Here is a 17680-nt window from a genome sequence, read left to right on the forward strand (position 1 = left end):
GTCTTCCTGATAGTTGGGTGTTCTTCCATCAGCTGTGTGGTCTTCCCGATAGTTGGGTGCTATTCATACAGCCGTGTGGTCTTCCCGATAGTTGGGTGCTCTTCATACAGCTGTGTGGTCTTCCCGATAGTTGGGTGTTCTTCAAACAGCTGTGTGGTCTTCCCAATAGTTGGATGTTCTTCAAACAGCTGTGTGGTCTTCCCGATAGTTGGGTGTTCTTCATACAGCCGAGTGGTCTTCCCGATAGTTGGGTGTTCTTCACAACGCTGTGTGGTCTTCCTGAAAGTTGGGTGTTCTTCAAACAGCTGTGTGGTCTTCCCGATAGTTGGGTGTTCTTCCACTAACTGTGTGGTCTTCCCGATAGTTGGGTGTCCTTCAAACAGCTGTGTGGTCTTCGCGATAGTTGAGTGTTCTTCACACAGCTGTGTGGTCTTCCCGATAGTTGGGTGTTCTTCAAAGAGCTGTGTGGTCTTCCCGATTGTTGGGTGTTCTTCCATCAGCTGTGTGGTCTTCCCGATAGTTGGGTGCTCTTCATACAGCTGTGTGGTCTTCCCGATAGCTGGGTGTTCTTCAAACAGCTGTGTGGTCTTCCAATTAGTTGGGTGTTCTTCATACAGCCGTGTGGTCTTCCCGATAGTTGGGTGTTCTTCAAAGAGCTGTGTGGTCTTACCGATAGTTGGGTGTTCTTCCATCAGCTGTGTGGTCTTCCCGATAGTTGGGTGCTCTTCATACAGCCGTGTGGTCTTCCCGAAAGCTGGGTGTTCTTCAAACAGCCGTGTGGTCTTCCCGATAGTTGGGTGTTCTTCACACAGCTGTGTGGTCTTCCCGATAGTTGGGAGTTTTTCAAACATCTGTGTTGTCTTCCCGATAGTTGGGTGTTCTTCAAACCACCGTGCGGTCTTCCCGGTAGTTGGGTGTTCTTCAAACATCTGTGTGGTCTTCCCGAAATTTGGGTGTTCTTCAAACAGCTGTGTGGTCTTCCCGATAGTTGGGTGCTCTCCATACAGCCGTGTGGTCTTCCCGATAGTTGGGTGTTCTTCATACAGCTGTGTGGTCTTCCTGATAGTTGGGTGTTCTTCCATCAGCTGTGTGGTCTTCCCGATAGTTGGGTGCTCTTCATACAGCCGTGTGGTCTTCCCGATAGTTGGGTGCTCTTCATACAGCTGTGTTGTCTTCCCGATAGTTGGGTGTTCTTCAAACAGCTGTTTGGTCTCCCCGATAGTTGGGTGCTCTTCATACAGCTGTGTGGTCTTCCCGATAGTTGGGTGTTCATCAAACAGCTGTGTGGTCTTCCCAATAGTTGGATGTTCTTCAAACAGCTGTGTGGTCTTCCTGATAGTTGGGTGCTCTTCAAACAGCTGTGTGGTCTTCCCGATAGTTGGGTGTTCTTCATACAGCCGTGTGGCCTTCCCGATAGCTGGGTGTTCTTCACACAGCTGTGTGGTCTTCCCGATAGTTGGGTGTTCTTCCATCATCTGTGTGGTCTTCCCAATAGTTGGGTGTTCTTCAAACAGCTGTGTGGCCTTCCCGATAGTTGGGTGTTCTTCCACTAACTGTGTGGTCTTCCCGATAGTTGGGTGTCCTTCAAACAGCTGTGTGGTCTTCCCGATAGTTGGGTGTTCTTCACACAGCTGTGTGGTCTTCCCGATAGTTGGGTGTTCTTCAAACAGCTGTGTGGTCTTCACAATAGTTGGATGTTCTTCAAACAGCTGAGTGGTCTTCCTGATAGTTGGGTGCTCTTCAAACAGCTGTGTGGTCTTCCCGATAGTTGGGTGTTCTTCATACAGCCGTGTGGTCTTCCCGATAGTTGGGTGTTCTTCCACTAACTGTGTGGTCTGCCCGATAGTTGGGTGTCCTTCAAACAGTTGTGTGGTCTTCCCGATAGTTGGGTGTTCTTCACACAGCTGTGTGGTCTTCCCGATAGTTGGGTGTTCTTCAAAAAGCTGTGTGGTCTTCCCGATAGTTGGGTGTTCTTCCATCAGCTGTGTCGTCTTCCCGATAGTTGGCTGCTCTTCATACTGCTGTGTTGTCTTCCCGATAGTTGGGTGCTGTTCAAACAGCTGTGTGGTCTTCCCGATAGTTGGGTGCTCTTCAAACAGCCGTGTGGTCTTCCCGATAGTTGGGAGTTTTTCAAACAGCTGTGTGGTCTTCCCGATAGTTGGGTGTTCTTCCACTAACTGTGTGGTCTTCCCGATAGTTGGGTGTCCTTCAAACAGCTGTGTGGTTTTCCCGATAGTTGGATGCTCTTCACACAGCTGTGTGGTCTTCCCGATAGTTGCGTGTTCTTCAAACAGTTGTGTGGTCTTCCCGATAGTTGGGTGTTCTTCAAACAGCCGTGTGGTCTTCCCGATAGTTGGGTGTTCTTCAAACAGCTGTGTGGTCTTCCCGACAGTTGGGTGTTCTTCAAACAGCTGTGTGGTCTTCCCGATAGTTGGGTGCTCTCCATACAGCCGTGTGGTCTTCCCGATAGTTGGGTGTTCTTCATACAGCTGTGTGGTCTTCCTGATAGTTGGGTGTTCTTCCATCAGCTGTGTGGTCTTCCCGATAGTTGGGTGCTCTTCATACAGCCGTGCGGTCTTCCCGATAGTTGGGTGCTCTTCATACAGCTGTGTTGTCTTCCCGATAGTTGGGTGTTCTTCAAACAGCTGTGTGGTCTTCCCGATTGTTGGGAGTTCTTCAAACAGCTGTGTTGTCTTCCCGATAGTTGGGTGTTCTTCAAACAGCCGTGTGGTCTTCCCGATAGTTGGGTGCTCTTCAAACAGCTGTGTGGTCTTCCCGATATTTGGGTGCTCTCCATACAGCCGTGTGGTCTTCCCGATAGTTGGGTGTTCTTCATACAGCTGTGTGGTCTTCCTGATAGTTGGGTGTTCTTCCATCAGCTGTGTGGTCTTCCCGATAGTTGGGTGCTCTTCATACAGCCGTGTGGTCTTCCCGATAGTTGGGTGCTCTTCATACAGCTGTGTTGTCTTCCCGATAGTTGGGTGTTCTTCAAACAGCTGTGTGGTCTTCCCGATTGTTGGGAGTACTTCAAACAGCTGTGTTGTCTTCCCGATAGTTGGGTGTTCTTCAAACAGCCGTGTGGTCTTCCCGATAGTTGGGTGCTCTTCAAACAGCTGTGTGGTCTTCCCGATATTTGGGTGTTCTTCCACTAACTGTGTGGTCTTCCCGATAGTTGGGTGTCCTTCAAACAGCTGTGTGGTTTTCCCGATAGTTGTGTGTTCTTCACACAGCTGTGTGGTTTTCCCAATAGTTGCGTGTTCTTCAAACAGCTGTGTGGTCTCCCGATAGTTGGGTGTTCTTCAAACAGCTGTGTGGTCTTCCTGATAGTTGGGTGTTCTTCCATCAGCTGTGTGGTCTTCCCGATAGTTGGGTGCTATTCATACAGCCGTGTGGTCTTCCCGATAGTTGGGTGCTCTTCATACAGCTGTGTGGTCTTCCCGATAGTTGGGTGTTCTTCAAACAGCTGTGTGGTCTTCCCAATAGTTGGATGTTCTTCAAACAGCTGTGTGGTCTTCCCGATAGTTGGATGTTCTTCATACAGCCGTGTGGTCTTCCCGATAGTTGGGTGTTCTTCACAAAGCTGTGTGGTCTTCCTGAAAGTTGGGTGTTCTTCAAACAGCTGTGTGGTCTTCCCGATAGTTGGGTGTTCTTCCACTAACTGTGTGGTCTTCCCGATAGTTGGGTGTCCTTCAAACAGCTGTGTGGTCTTCGCGATAGTTGAGTGTTCTTCACACAGCTGTGTGGTCTTCCCGATAGTTGGGTGTTCTTCAAAGAGCTGTGTGGTCTTCCCGATAGTTGGGTGTTCTTCCATCAGCTGTGTGGTCTTCCCGATAGTTGGGTGCTCTTCATACAGCCGTGTGGTCTTCCCGATAGCTGGGTGTTCTTCAAACAGCTGTGTGGTCTTCCCGATAGTTGGGTGTTCTTCATACAGCCGTGTGGTCTTCCCGATAGTTGGGTGTTCTTCAAAGAGCTGTGTGGTCTTCCCGATAGTTGGGTGTTCTTCCATCAGCTGTGTGGTCTTCCCGATAGTTGGGTGCTCTTCATACAGCCGTGTGGTCTTCCCGATAGCTGGGTGTTCTTCAAACAGCTGTGTGGTCTTCCCGATAGTTGGGTGTTCTTCATACAGCCCTGTGGTCTTCCCGATAGTTGGGTGTTCTTCACACAGCTGTGTGGTCTTCCCGATAGTTGGGAGTTTTTCAAACATCTGTGTTGTCTTCCCGATAGTTGGGTGTTCTTCAAACCACCGTGCGGTCTTCCCGGTAGTTGGGTGTTCTTCAAACATCTGTGTGGTCTTCCCGAAATTTGGGTGTTCTTCAAACAGCTGTGTGGTCTTCCCGATAGTTGGGTGCTCTCCATACAGCCGTGTGGTCTTCCCGATAGTTGGGTGTTCTTCATACAGCTGTGTGGTCTTCCTGATAGTTGGGTGTTCTTCCATCAGCTGTGTGGTCTTCCCGATAGTTGGGTGCTCTTCATACAGCCGTGTGGTCTTCCCGATAGTTGGGTGCTCTTCATACAGCTGTGTTGTCTTCCCGATAGTTGGGTGTTCTTCAAACAGCTGTTTGGTCTCCCCGATAGTTGGGTGCTCTTCATACAGCTGTGTGGTCTTCCCGATAGTTGGGTGTTCATCAAACAGCTGTGTGGTCTTCCCAATAGTTGGATGTTCTTCAAACAGCTGTGTGGTCTTCCTGATAGTTGGGTGCTCTTCAAACAGCTGTGTGGTCTTCCCGATAGTTGGGTGTTCTTCATACAGCCGTGTGGCCTTCCCGATAGCTGGGTGTTCTTCACACAGCTGTGTGGTCTTCCCGATAGTTGGGTGTTCTTCCATCATCTGTGTGGTCTTCCCAATAGTTGGGTGTTCTTCAAACAGCTGTGTGGCCTTCCCGATAGTTGGGTGTTCTTCCACTAACTGTGTGGTCTTCCCGATAGTTGGGTGTCCTTCAAACAGCTGTGTGGTCTTCCCGATAGTTGGGTGTTCTTCACACAGCTGTGTGGTCTTCCCGATAGTTGGGTGTTCTTCAAACAGCTGTGTGGTCTTCCCGATAGTTGGGTGTTCTTCAAACAGCCGTGTGGTCTTCCCGATAGTTGGGTGTTCTGCAAACAATTGTGAGTTCTTCCCGATAGTTGGGTGTTGTTCAAACAGCTATGTTGTCTTCCCGATAGTTGGGTGTTGTTCAAACAGCCGTGTGGTCTTCCCGATAGTTGGGTGTTGTTCAAACAGCTGTGTTGTCTTCCCGATAGTTGGGTGTTCTTCAAACAGCTGTGTGGTCTTCCCGATTGTTGGGTGTTCTTCAATCAGCTGTGTTGTCTTCCCGATAGTTGGGTGTTCTTCAAACAGCCGTGTGGTCTTCCCGATAGTTGGGTGTTCTTCAAACAGCAGTGTGGTCTTCCCGATAGTTGGGTGCTCTTCAAACAGCTGTGTGGTCTTCCCGATAGTTGGGTGTTCTTCCACTAACTGTGTGGTCTTCCCGATAGTTGGGTGTCCTTCAAACAGCTGTGTGGTTTTCCCGATAGTTGTGTGTTCTTCACACAGCTGTGTGGTCTTCCCGATAGTTGCGTGTTCTTCAAACAGCTGTGTGGTCTCCCGATAGTTGGGTGTTCTTCAAACAGCAGTGTGGTCTTCCCGATAGTTGGGTGTTCTTCAAACAGCTGTGTGGTCTTCCCGATTGTTGGGTGTTCTTCAAACAGCTGTGTGGTCTTCCCGACAGTTGGGTGTTCTTCGATCAGCTGTGTGGTCTTCCCGATAGTTCGGTGCTCTCCATACAGCCGTGTGGTCTTCCCGATAGTTGGGTGTTCTTCATACAGCTGTGTGGTCTTCCCGATATTTGGGTGCTCTTCATACAGCTGTGTGGTCTTCCCGATAGTTGGGTGTTCTTCAAACAGCTTTTTGGTCTCCCCGATAGTTGGGTGCTCTTCATACAGCTGTGTGGTCTTCCCGATAGTTGGGTGTTCTTCAAACAGTTGTGTGGTCTTCCCAATAGCTGGATGTTCTTCAAACAGCTGTGTGGTCTTCCTGATAGTTGGGTGCTCTTCAAACAGCTGTTTGGTCTTCCCAATAGTTGGGTGTTCTTCATACAGCCGTGTGGTCTTCCCGATAGTTGGGTGTTCTTCACAAAGCTGTGTGGTCTTCCTGAAAGTTGGGTGTTCTTCAAACAGCTGTGTGGTCTTCCCGATAGTTGGGTGTTCTTCCATCATCTGTGTGGTCTTCCCAATAGTTGGGTGTTTTTCAAACAGCTGTGTGGTCTTCCCGATAGTTGGGTGTTCTTCCACTAACTGTGTGGTATTCCCGATAGTTGGGTGTTCTTCCATCAGCTGTGTGGTCTTCCCGATAGTTGGGTGCTCTTCATACAGCCGTGTGGTCTTCCCGATAGCTGGGTGTACCTCATACAGCTGTGTGGTCTTCCTGATAGTTGGGTGTTCTTCAAACAGCTGTGTGGTCTCCCCGATAGCTGGGTGCTCTTCATACAGCCGTGTGGTCTTCCCGATAGTTGGGAGTTTTTCAAACATCTGTGTTGTCTTCCCGATAGTTGGGTGTTCTTCAAACAACCGTGCGGTCTTCCCGATAGTTGGGTGTTCTTCAAACATCTGTGTGATCTTCCCGAAATTTGGGTGTTCTTCAAACAGCTGTGTGGTCTTCCCGATAGTTGGGTGTACTTCAAACAGCCGTGTGGTCTTCCTGATAGTTGGGTGCTCTTCAAACAGCCGTGTGGTCTTCCCGATAGTTGGGTGCTCTCCATACAGACGTGTGGTCTTCCCGATAGTTGGGTGTTCTTCATACAGCTGTGTGGTCTTCCCGATAGTTGGATGTTCTTCAAACAGCCGTGTGGTCTTCCCGATAGTTGGGTGCTCTTCAAACAGCTGTGTGGTCTTCCCGATAGTTGGGTGTTCTTCATACAGCCGTGTGGTCTTCCCGATAGTTGGGTGTTCTTCACAAAGCTGTGTGGTCTTCCTGAAAGTTGGGTGTTCTTCAAAGAGCTGTGTGGTCTTCCCGATAGTTGGGTGTTCTTCCATCAGCTGTGTGGTCTTCCCGATAGTTGGGTGCTCTTCATACAGCCGTGTGGTCTTCCCGATAGCTGGGTGTTCTTCAAACAGCTGTGTGGTCTTCCCGATAGTTGGGTGTTCTTCATACAGCCGTGTGGTCTTCCCGATAGTTGGGTGTTCTTCACACAGCTGTGTGGTCTTCCCGATAGTTGGGAGTTTTTCAAACATCTGTGTGGTCTTCCCGATAGTTGGGTGTTCTTCAAACAGCCGTTTGGTCTTCCCGATAGTTGGGTGTTCTTCCACTAACTGTGTGGTCTTCCCGATAGTTGGGTGTCCTTCAAACAGCTGTGTGGTTTTCCCGATAGTTGGATGCTCTTCACACAGCTGTGTGGTCTTCCCGATAGTTGCGTGTTCTTCAAACAGTTGTGTGGTCTTCCCGATAGTTGGGTGTTCTTCAAACAGCCGTGTGGTCTTCCCGATAGTTGGGTGTTCTTCAAACAGCTGTGTGGTCTTCCCGACAGTTGGGTGTTCTTCAAACAGCTGTGTGGTCTTCCCGATAGTTGGGTGCTCTCCATACAGCCGTGTGGTCTTCCCGATAGTTGGGTGTTCTTCATACAGCTGTGTGGTCTTCCTGATAGTTGGGTGTTCTTCCATCAGCTGTGTGGTCTTCCCGATAGTTGGGTGCTCTTCATACAGCCGTGTGGTCTTCCCGATAGTTGGGTGCTCTTCATACAGCTGTGTTGTCTTCCCGATAGTTGGGTGTTCTTCAAACAGCTGTGTGGTCTTCCCGATTGTTGGGAGTTCTTCAAACAGCTCTGTTGTCTTCCCGATAGTTGGGTGTTCTTCAAACAGCCGTGTGGTCTTCCCGATAGTTGGGTGCTCTTCAAACAGCTGTGTGGTCTTCCCGATTGCTGGGTGTTCTTCCTACAGCTGTGTGGTCTTCCCGATAGTTGGGTGTTCTTCAAACAGCCGTGTGGTCTTCCCGATAGTTGGGTGCTCTTCAAACAGCTGTGTGGTCTTCCCGATATTTGGGTGCTCTCCATATAGCCGTGTGGTCTTCCCGATAGTTGGGTGTTCTTCATACAGCTGTGTGGTCTTCCTGATAGTTGGGTGTTCTTCCATCAGCTGTGTGGTCTTCCCGATAGTTGGGTGCTCTTCATACAGCCGTGTGGTCTTCCCGATAGTTGGGTGCTCTTCATACAGCTGTGTTGTCTTCCCGATAGTTGGGTGTTCTTCAAACAGCTGTGTGGTCTTCCCGATTGTTGGGAGTTCTTCAAACAGCTGTGTTGTCTTCCCGATAGTTGGGTGTTCTTCAAACAGCCGTGTGGTCTTCCCGATAGTTGGGTGCTCTTCAAACAGCTGTGTGGTCTTCCCGATATTTGGGTGTTCTTCCACTAACTGTGTGGTCTTCCCGATAGTTGGGTGTCCTTCAAGCAGCTGTGTGGTTTTCCCGATAGTTGTGTGTTCTTCACACAGCTGTGTGGTTTTCCCAATAGTTGCGTGTTCTTCAAACAGCTGTGTGGTCTCCCGATAGTTGGGTGTTCTTCAAACAGCTGTGTGGTCTTCCTGATAGTTGGGTGTTCTTCCATCAGCTGTGTGGTCTTCCCGATAGTTGGGTGCTATTCATACAGCCGTGTGGTCTTCCCGATAGTTGGGTGCTCTTCATACAGCTGTGTGGTCTTCCCGATAGTTGGGTGTTCTTCAAACAGCTGTGTGGTCTTCCCAATAGTTGGATGTTCTTCAAACAGCTGTGTGGTCTTCCCGATAGTTGGGTGTTCTTCATACAGCCGTGTGGTCTTCCCGATAGTTGGGTGTTCTTCACAAAGCTGTGTGGTCTTCCTGAAAGTTGGGTGTTCTTCAAACAGCTGTGTGGTCTTCCCGATAGTTGGGTGTTCTTCCACTAACTGTGTGGTCTTCCCGATAGTTGGGTGTTCTTCAAACAGCTGTGTGGTCTTCCCGATAGCTGGGTGTTCTTCATACAGCCGTGTGGTCTTCCCGATAGTTGGGTGTTCTTCACACAGCTGTGTGGTCTTCCCGATAGTTGGGAGTTTTTCAAACATCTGTGTGGTCTTCCCGATAGTTGGGTGTTCTTCAAACAGCCGTTTGGTCTTCCCGATAGTTGGGTGTTCTTCAAACAGCTGTGTGGTCTTCCCGATAGTTGGGTGTTCTTCCACTAACTGTGTGGTCTTCCCGATAGTTGGGTGTCCTTCAAACAGCTGTGTGGTTTTCCCGATAGTTGGATGCTCTTCACACAGCTGTGTGGTCTTCCCGATAGTTGCGTGTTCTTCAAACAGTTGTGTGGTCTTCCCGATAGTTGGGTGTTCTTCAAACAGCCGTGTGGTCTTCCCGATAGTTGGGTGTTCTTCAAACAGCTGTGTGGTCTTCCCGACAGTTGGGTGTTCTTCAAACAGCTGTGTGGTCTTCCCGATAGTTGGGTGCTCTCCATACAGCCGTGTGGTCTTCCCGATAGTTGGGTGTTCTTCATACAGCTGTGTGGTCTTCCTGATAGTTGGGTGTTCTTCCATCAGCTGTGTGGTCTTCCCGATAGTTGGGTGCTCTTCATACAGCCGTGTGGTCTTCCCGATAGTTGGGTGCTCTTCATACAGCTGTGTTGTCTTCCCGATAGTTGGGTGTTCTTCAAACAGCTGTGTGGTCTTCCCGATTGTTGGGAGTTCTTCAAACAGCTCTGTTGTCTTCCCGATAGTTGGGTGTTCTTCAAACAGCCGTGTGGTCTTCCCGATAGTTGGGTGCTCTTCAAACAGCTGTGTGGTCTTCCCGATTGCTGGGTGTTCTTCCTACAGCTGTGTGGTCTTCCCGATAGTTGGGTGTTCTTCAAACAGCCGTGTGGTCTTCCCGATAGTTGGGTGCTCTTCAAACAGCTGTGTGGTCTTCCCGATATTTGGGTGCTCTCCATACAGCCGTGTGGTCTTCCCGATAGTTGGGTGTTCTTCATACAGCTGTGTGGTCTTCCTGATAGTTGGGTGTTCTTCCATCAGCTGTGTGGTCTTCCCGATAGTTGGGTGCTCTTCATACAGCCGTGTGGTCTTCCCGATAGTTGGGTGCTCTTCATACAGCTGTGTTGTCTTCCCGATAGTTGGGTGTTCTTCAAACAGCTGTGTGGTCTTCCCGATTGTTGGGAGTTCTTCAAACAGCTGTGTTGTCTTCCCGATAGTTGGGTGTTCTTCAAACAGCCGTGTGGTCTTCCCGATAGTTGGGTGCTCTTCAAACAGCTGTGTGGTCTTCCCGATATTTGGGTGTTCTTCCACTAACTGTGTGGTCTTCCCGATAGTTGGGTGTCCTTCAAGCAGCTGTGTGGTTTTCCCGATAGTTGTGTGTTCTTCACACAGCTGTGTGGTTTTCCCAATAGTTGCGTGTTCTTCAAACAGCTGTGTGGTCTCCCGATAGTTGGGTGTTCTTCAAACAGCTGTGTGGTCTTCCTGATAGTTGGGTGTTCTTCCATCAGCTGTGTGGTCTTCCCGATAGTTGGGTGCTATTCATACAGCCGTGTGGTCTTCCCGATAGTTGGGTGCTCTTCATACAGCTGTGTGGTCTTCCCGATAGTTGGGTGTTCTTCAAACAGCTGTGTGGTCTTCCCAATAGTTGGATGTTCTTCAAACAGCTGTGTGGTCTTCCCGATAGTTGGGTGTTCTTCATACAGCCGTGTGGTCTTCCCGATAGTTGGGTGTTCTTCACAAAGCTGTGTGGTCTTCCTGAAAGTTGGGTGTTCTTCAAACAGCTGTGTGGTCTTCCCGATAGTTGGGTGTTCTTCCACTAACTGTGTGGTCTTCCCGATAGTTGGGTGTCCTTCAAACAGCTGTGTGGTCTTCGCGATAGTTGAGTGTTCTTCACACAGCTGTGTGGTCTTCCCGATAGTTGGGTGTTCTTCAAAGAGCTGTGTGGTCTTCCCGATAGTTGGGTGTTCTTCCATCAGCTGTGTGGTCTTCCCGATAGTTGGGTGCTCTTCATACAGCCGTGTGGTCTTCCCGATAGCTGGGTGTTCTTCAAACAGCTGTGTGGTCTTCCCGATAGTTGGGTGTTCTTCATACAGCCGTGTGGTCTTCCCGATAGTTGGGTGTTCTTCAAAGAGCTGTGTGGTCTTCCCGATAGTTGGGTGTTCTTCCATCAGCTGTGTGGTCTTCCCGATAGTTGGGTGATCTTCATACAGCCGTGTGGTCTTCCCGATAGCTGGGTGTTCTTCAAACAGCTGTGTGGTCTTCCCAATAGTTGGGTGTTCTTCATACAGCCGTGTGGTCTTCCCGATAGTTGGGTGTTCTTCACACAGCTGTGTGGTCTTCCCGATAGTTGGGAGTTTTTCAAACATCTGTGTTGTCTTCCCGATAGTTGGGTGTTCTTCAAACCACCGTGCGGTCTTCCCGGTAGTTGGGTGTTCTTCAAACATCTGTGTGGTCTTCCCGAAATTTGGGTGTTCTTCAAACAGCTGTGTGGTCTTCCCGATAGTTGGGTGCTCTCCATACAGCCGTGTGGTCTTCCCGATAGTTGGGTGTTCTTCATACAGCTGTGTGGTCTTCCTGATAGTTGGGTGTTCTTCCATCAGCTGTGTGGTCTTCCCGATAGTTGGGTGCTCTTCATACAGCCGTGTGGTCTTCCCGATAGTTGGGTGCTCTTCATACAGCTGTGTTGTCTTCCCGATAGTTGGGTGTTCTTCAAACAGCTGTTTGGTCTCCCCGATAGTTGGGTGCTCTTCATACAGCTGTGTGGTCTTCCCGATAGTTGGGTGTTCATCAAACAGCTGTGTGGTCTTCCCAATAGTTGGATGTTCTTCAAACAGCTGTGTGGTCTTCCTGATAGTTGGGTGCTCTTCAAACAGCTTTGTGGTCTTCCCGATAGTTGGGTGTTCTTCATACAGCCGTGTGGCCTTCCCGATAGCTGGGTGTTCTTCACACAGCTGTGTGGTCTTCCCGATAGTTGGGTGTTCTTCCATCATCTGTGTGGTCTTCCCAATAGTTGGGTGTTCTTCAAACAGCTGTGTGGCCTTCCCGATAGTTGGGTGTTCTTCCACTAACTGTGTGGTCTTCCCGATAGTTGGGTGTCCTTCAAACAGCTGTGTGGTCTTCCCGATAGTTGGGTGTTCTTCACACAGCTGTGTGGTCTTCCCGATAGTTGGGTGTTCTTCAAACAGCTGTGTGGTCTTCCCGATAGTTGGGTGTTCTTCAAACAGCCGTGTGGTCTTCCCGATAGTTGGGTGTTCTGCAAACAATTGTGAGTTCTTCCCGATAGTTGGGTGTTGTTCAAACAGCTCTGTTGTCTTCCCGATAGTTGGGTGTTGTTCAAACAGCCGTGTGGTCTTCCCGATAGTTGGGTGTTGTTCAAACAGCTGTGTTGTCTTCCCGATAGTTGGGTGTTCTTCAAACAGCTGTGTGGTCTTCCCGATTGTTGGGTGTTCTTCAAACAGCTGTGTTGTCTTCCCGATAGTTGGGTGTTCTTCAAACAGCCGTGTGGTCTTCCCGATAGTTGGGTGTTCTTCAAACAGCAGTGTGGTCTTCCCGATAGTTGGGTGCTCTTCAAACAGCTGTGTGGTCTTCCCGATAGTTGGGTGTTCTTCCACTAACTGTGTGGTCTTCCCGATAGTTGGGTGTCCTTCAAACAGCTGTGTGGTTTTCCCGATAGTTGTGTGTTCTTCACACAGCTGTGTGGTCTTCCCGATAGTTGCGTGTTCTTCAAACAGCTGTGTGGTCTCCCGATAGTTGGGTGTTCTTCAAACAGCAGTGTGGTCTTCCCGATAGTTGGGTGTTCTTCAAACAGCTGTGTGGTCTTCCCGATTGTTGGGTGTTCTTCAAACAGCTGTGTGGTCTTCCCGACAGTTGGGTGTTCTTCGATCAGCTGTGTGGTCTTCCCGATAGTTCGGTGCTCTCCATACAGCCGTGTGGTCTTCCCGATAGTTGGGTGTTCTTCATACAGCTGTGTGGTCTTCCCGATATTTGGGTGCTCTTCATACAGCTGTGTGGTCTTCCCGATAGTTGGGTGTTCTTCAAACAGCTTTTTGGTCTCCCCGATAGTTGGGTGCTCTTCATACAGCTGTGTGGTCTTCCCGATAGTTGGGTGTTCTTCAAACAGTTGTGTGGTCTTCCCAATAGTTGGATGTTCTTCAAACAGCTGTGTGGTCTTCCTGATAGTTGGGTGCTCTTCAAACAGCTGTTTGGTCTTCCCAATAGTTGGGTGTTCTTCATACAGCCGTGTGGTCTTCCCGATAGTTGGGTGTTCTTCACAAAGCTGTGTGGTCTTCCTGAAAGTTGGGTGTTCTTCAAACAGCTGTGTGGTCTTCCCGATAGTTGGGTGTTCTTCCATCATCTGTGTGGTCTTCCCAATAGTTGGGTGTTTTTCAAACAGCTGTGTGGTCTTCCCGATAGTTGGGTGTTCTTCCACTAACTGTGTGGTCTTCCCGATAGTTGGGTGTTCTTCCATCAGCTGTGTGGTCTTCCCGATAGTTGGGTGCTCTTCTTACAGCCGTGTGGTCTTCCCGATAGCTGGGTGTACCTCATACAGCTGTGTGGTCTTCCTGATAGTTGGGTGTTCTTCAAACAGCTGTGTGGTCTCCCCGATAGCTGGGTGCTCTTCATACAGCTGTGTGGTCTTCCCGATAGTTGCGTGTTCTTCAAACATCTGTGTTGTCTTCCCGATAGTTGGGTGTTCTTCAAACAACCGTGCGGTCTTCCCGATAGTTGGGTGTTCTTCAAACATCTGTGTGATCTTCCCGAAATTTGGGTGTTCTTCAAACAGCTGTGTGGTCTTCCCGATAGTTGGGTGTACTTCAAACAGCCGTGTGGTCTTCCTGATAGTTGGGTGCTCTTCAAACAGCCGTGTGGTCTTCCCGATAGTTGGGTGCTCTCCATACAGACGTGTGGTCTTCCCGATAGTTGGGTGTTCTTCATACAGCTGTGTGGTCTTCCCGATAGTTGGATGTTCTTCAAACAGCCGTGTGGTCTTCCCGATAGTTGGGTGCTCTTCAAACAGCTGTGTGGTCTTCCCGATAGTTGGGTGTTCTTCATACAGCCGTGTGGTCTTCCCGATAGTTGGGTGTTCTTCACAAAGCTGTGTGGTCTTCCTGAAAGTTGGGTGTTCTTCAAACAGCTGTGTGGTCTTCCCGATAGTTGGGTGTTCTTCCACTAACTGTGTGGTCTTCCCGATAGTTGGGTGTCCTTCAAACAGCTGTGTGGTCTTCGCGATAGTTGAGTGTTCTTCACACAGCTGTGTGGTCTTCCCGATAGTTGGGTGTTCTTCAAAGAGCTGTGTGGTCTTCCCGATAGTTGGGTGTTCTTCCATCAGCTGTGTGGTCTTCCCGATAGTTGGATGCTCTTCATACAGCCGTGTTGTCTTCCCGATAGCTGGGTGTTCTTCAAACAGCTGTGTGGTCTTCCCGATAGTTGGGTGTTCTTCATACAGCCGTGTGGTCTTCCCGATAGTTGGGTGTTCTTCAAAGAGCTGTGTGGTCTTCCCGATAGTTGGGTGTTCTTCCATCAGCTGTGTGGTCTTCCCGATAGTTGGGTGCTCTTCATACAGCCGTGTGGTCTTCCCGATAGCTGGGTGTTCTTCAAACAGCTGTGTGGTCTTCCCAATAGTTGGGTGTTCTTCATACAGCCGTGTGGTCTTCCCGATAGTTGGGTGTTCTTCACACAGCTGTGTGGTCTTCCCGATAGTTGGGAGTTTTTCAAACATCTGTGTTGTCTTCCCGATAGTTGGGTGTTCTTCAAACCACCGTGCGGTCTTCCCGGTAGTTGGGTGTTCTTCAAACATCTGTGTGGTCTTCCCGAAATTTGGGTGTTCTTCAAACAGCTGTGTGGTCTTCCCGATAGTTGGGTGCTCTCCATACAGCCGTGTGGTCTTCCCGATAGTTGGGTGTTCCTCATACAGCTGTGTGGTCTTCCTGATAGTTGGGTGTTCTTCCATCAGCTGTGTGGTCTTCCCGATAGTTGGGTGCTCTTCATACAGCCGTGTGGTCTTCCCGATAGTTGGGTGCTCTTCATACAGCTGTGTTGTCTTCCCGATAGTTGGGTGTTCTTCAAACAGCTGTTTGGTCTCCCCGATAGTTGGGTGCTCTTCATACAGCTGTGTGGTCTTCCCGATAGTTGGGTGTTCATCAAACAGCTGTGTGGTCTTCCCAATAGTTGGATGTTCTTCCACTAACTGTGTGGTCTTCCCGATAGTTGGGTGTCCTTCAAACAGCTGTGTGGTTTTCCCGATAGTTGTGTGTTCTTCACACAGCTGTGTGGTCTTCCCGATAGTTGCGTGTTCTTCAAACAGCTGTGTGGTCTCCCGATAGTTGGGTGTTCTTCAAACAGCAGTGTGGTCTTCCCGATAGTTGGGTGTTCTTCAAACAGCTGTGTGGTCTTCCCGATTGTTGGGTGTTCTTCAAACAGCTGTGTGGTCTTCCCGACAGTTGGGTGTTCTTCGATCAGCTGTGTGGTCTTCCCGATAGTTCGGTGCTCTCCATACAGCCGTGTGGTCTTCCCGATAGTTGGGTGTTCTTCATACAGCTGTGTGGTCTTCCCGATATTTGGGTGCTCTTCATACAGCTGTGTGGTCTTCCCGATAGTTGGGTGTTCTTCAAACAGCTTTTTAGTCTCCCCAATAGTTGGGTGCTCTTCATAGAGCTGTGTGGTCTTCCCGATAGTTGGGTGTTCTTCAAACAGCTGTGTGGTCTTCCCAATAGTTGGATGTTCTTCAAACAGCTGTGTGGTCTTGCTGATAGTTGGGTGCTCTTCAAACAGCTGTTTGGTCTTCCCAATAGTTGGGTGTTCTTCATACAGCCGTGTGGTCTTCCCGATAGTTGTGTGTTCTTCACAAAGCTGTGTGGTCTTCCTGAAAGTTGGGTGTTCTTCAAACAGCTGTGTGGTCTTCCCGATAGTTGGGTGTTCTTCCATCATCTGTGTGGTCTTCCCAATAGTTGGGTGTTTTTCAAACAGCTGTGTGGTCTTCCCGATAGTTGGGTGTTCTTCCACTAACTGTGTGGTCTTCCCGATAGTTGGGTGTTCTTCCATCAGCTGTGTGGTCTTCCCGATAGTTGGGTGCTCTTCATACAGCCGTGTGGTCTTCCCGATAGCTGGGTGTACCTCATACAGCTGTGTGGTCTTCCTGATAGTTGGGTGTTCTTCAAAGAGCTGTGTGGTCTCCCCGATAGCTGGGTGCTCTTCATACAGCCGTGTGGTCTTCCCGATAGTTGGGAGTTTTTCAAACATCTGTGTTGTCTTCCCGATAGTTGGGTGTTCTTCAAACAACCGTGCGGTCTTCCCGATAGTTGGGTTTTCTTCAAACATCTGTGTGATCTTCCCGAAATTTGGGTGTTCTTCAAACAGCTGTGTGGTCTTCCCGATAGTTGGGTGTACTTCAAACAGCCGTGTGGTCTTCCTGATAGTTGGGTGCTCTTCAAACAGCCGTGTGGTCTTCCCGATAGTTGGGTGCTCTCCATACAGCCGTGTGGTCTTCCTGATAGTTGGGTGTTCTTCATACAGCTGTGTGGTCTTCCCGATAGTTGGATGTTCTTCAAACAGCCGTGTGGTCTTCCCGATAGTTGGGTGCTCTTCAAACAGCCATGTGGTCTTCCCGATAGTTGGGTGCGCTTCAATCAGCTGTTTGGTCTTCCCGATAGTTGGGTATTCTTGAAACAGCTGTGTTGTCTTCCCGATTGTTGGGTGTTATTCCATCAGCTGTGTGGTCTTCCCGATAGTTGGGTGTTCTTGAAACAGCTGTGTTGTCTTCCCGATTGTTGGGTGTTATTCCATCAGCTGTGTGGTCTTCCCGATAGTTGGGTGTTCTTCAAAGAGCCATGTGGTCTTCCCGATAGTTGGGTGTTCTTCCATCAGCTGTGTGGCCTTCCCGATTGTTGGGGGTTCTTCAAACAGCTGTGTGGTCTTCCCAATTTTTGGGTGTTCTTCAAACAGCTGGGTGGTCTTCCTGATAGTTGGGTGTTCTTCATACAACCGTGTGGTCTTCCCGATAGTTGGGTGTTCTTCAAACAGCTGTGTTGTCTTCCCAATAGTTGGGTGTTCTTCAAACAGCCGTGTGGTCTTCCCGATAGTTGGGTGCTCTTCAAACAGCTGTATGGTCTTCCTGATAGTTGGGTGCTCTTCAAACAGCTGTGTGGTCTTCCCGATAGTTGGGTGTTCTTCAAACAGCTGTGTGGTCTTCCCGATAGTTGGGTGTTCTTCAAACAGCTGTGTGGTCTTCCCGATAGTTGGGTGCTCTTCAAACAGCTGTGTGGTCTTCCCGATAGTTGGGTGTTCTTCATGCAGCTGTGTGGTCGTCCCGATAGTTGGGTGTTCTTCAAACAGCTGTGTGGTCTTCCCGATAGTTGGGTGTTCTTCAAACAGCCGTGTGGTCTTCCCGATAGTTGGGTGCCCTTCAAACAGCTGTGTGGTCTTCCCGATAGTTGGGTGTTCTTCCATCAGCTGTGTGGTCTTCCCGATAGTTGGGTGTTCTTCAAACAGCCATGTGGTCTTCCCGATAGTTGGGTGTTCTTCCATCAGCTGTGTGGTCTTCCCGATTGTTGGGTGTTCTTCAAACAGCTGTGTGGTCTTCCCAATAGTTGGGTGTTATTCCATTAGCTGTGTGGTCTTCCCGATGGTTGGGTGTTCTTCCATCAGCTGTGTAGTCTTCCCGATAGTTGCGTGTTCTTCAAACTGCTGTGTGGTCTTCCCGATAGTTCGGTGTTCTTCAAACAGCTGTGTGGTCTTCCCTATAGTTGGGT

The sequence above is a fragment of the Somniosus microcephalus genome, chromosome 4, assembly GCF_052327205.1.
Source record: "Somniosus microcephalus isolate GS21.2 chromosome 4, FLI_Smic_1.0, whole genome shotgun sequence".
NCBI lineage: Eukaryota > Metazoa > Chordata > Chondrichthyes > Squaliformes > Somniosidae > Somniosus > Somniosus microcephalus.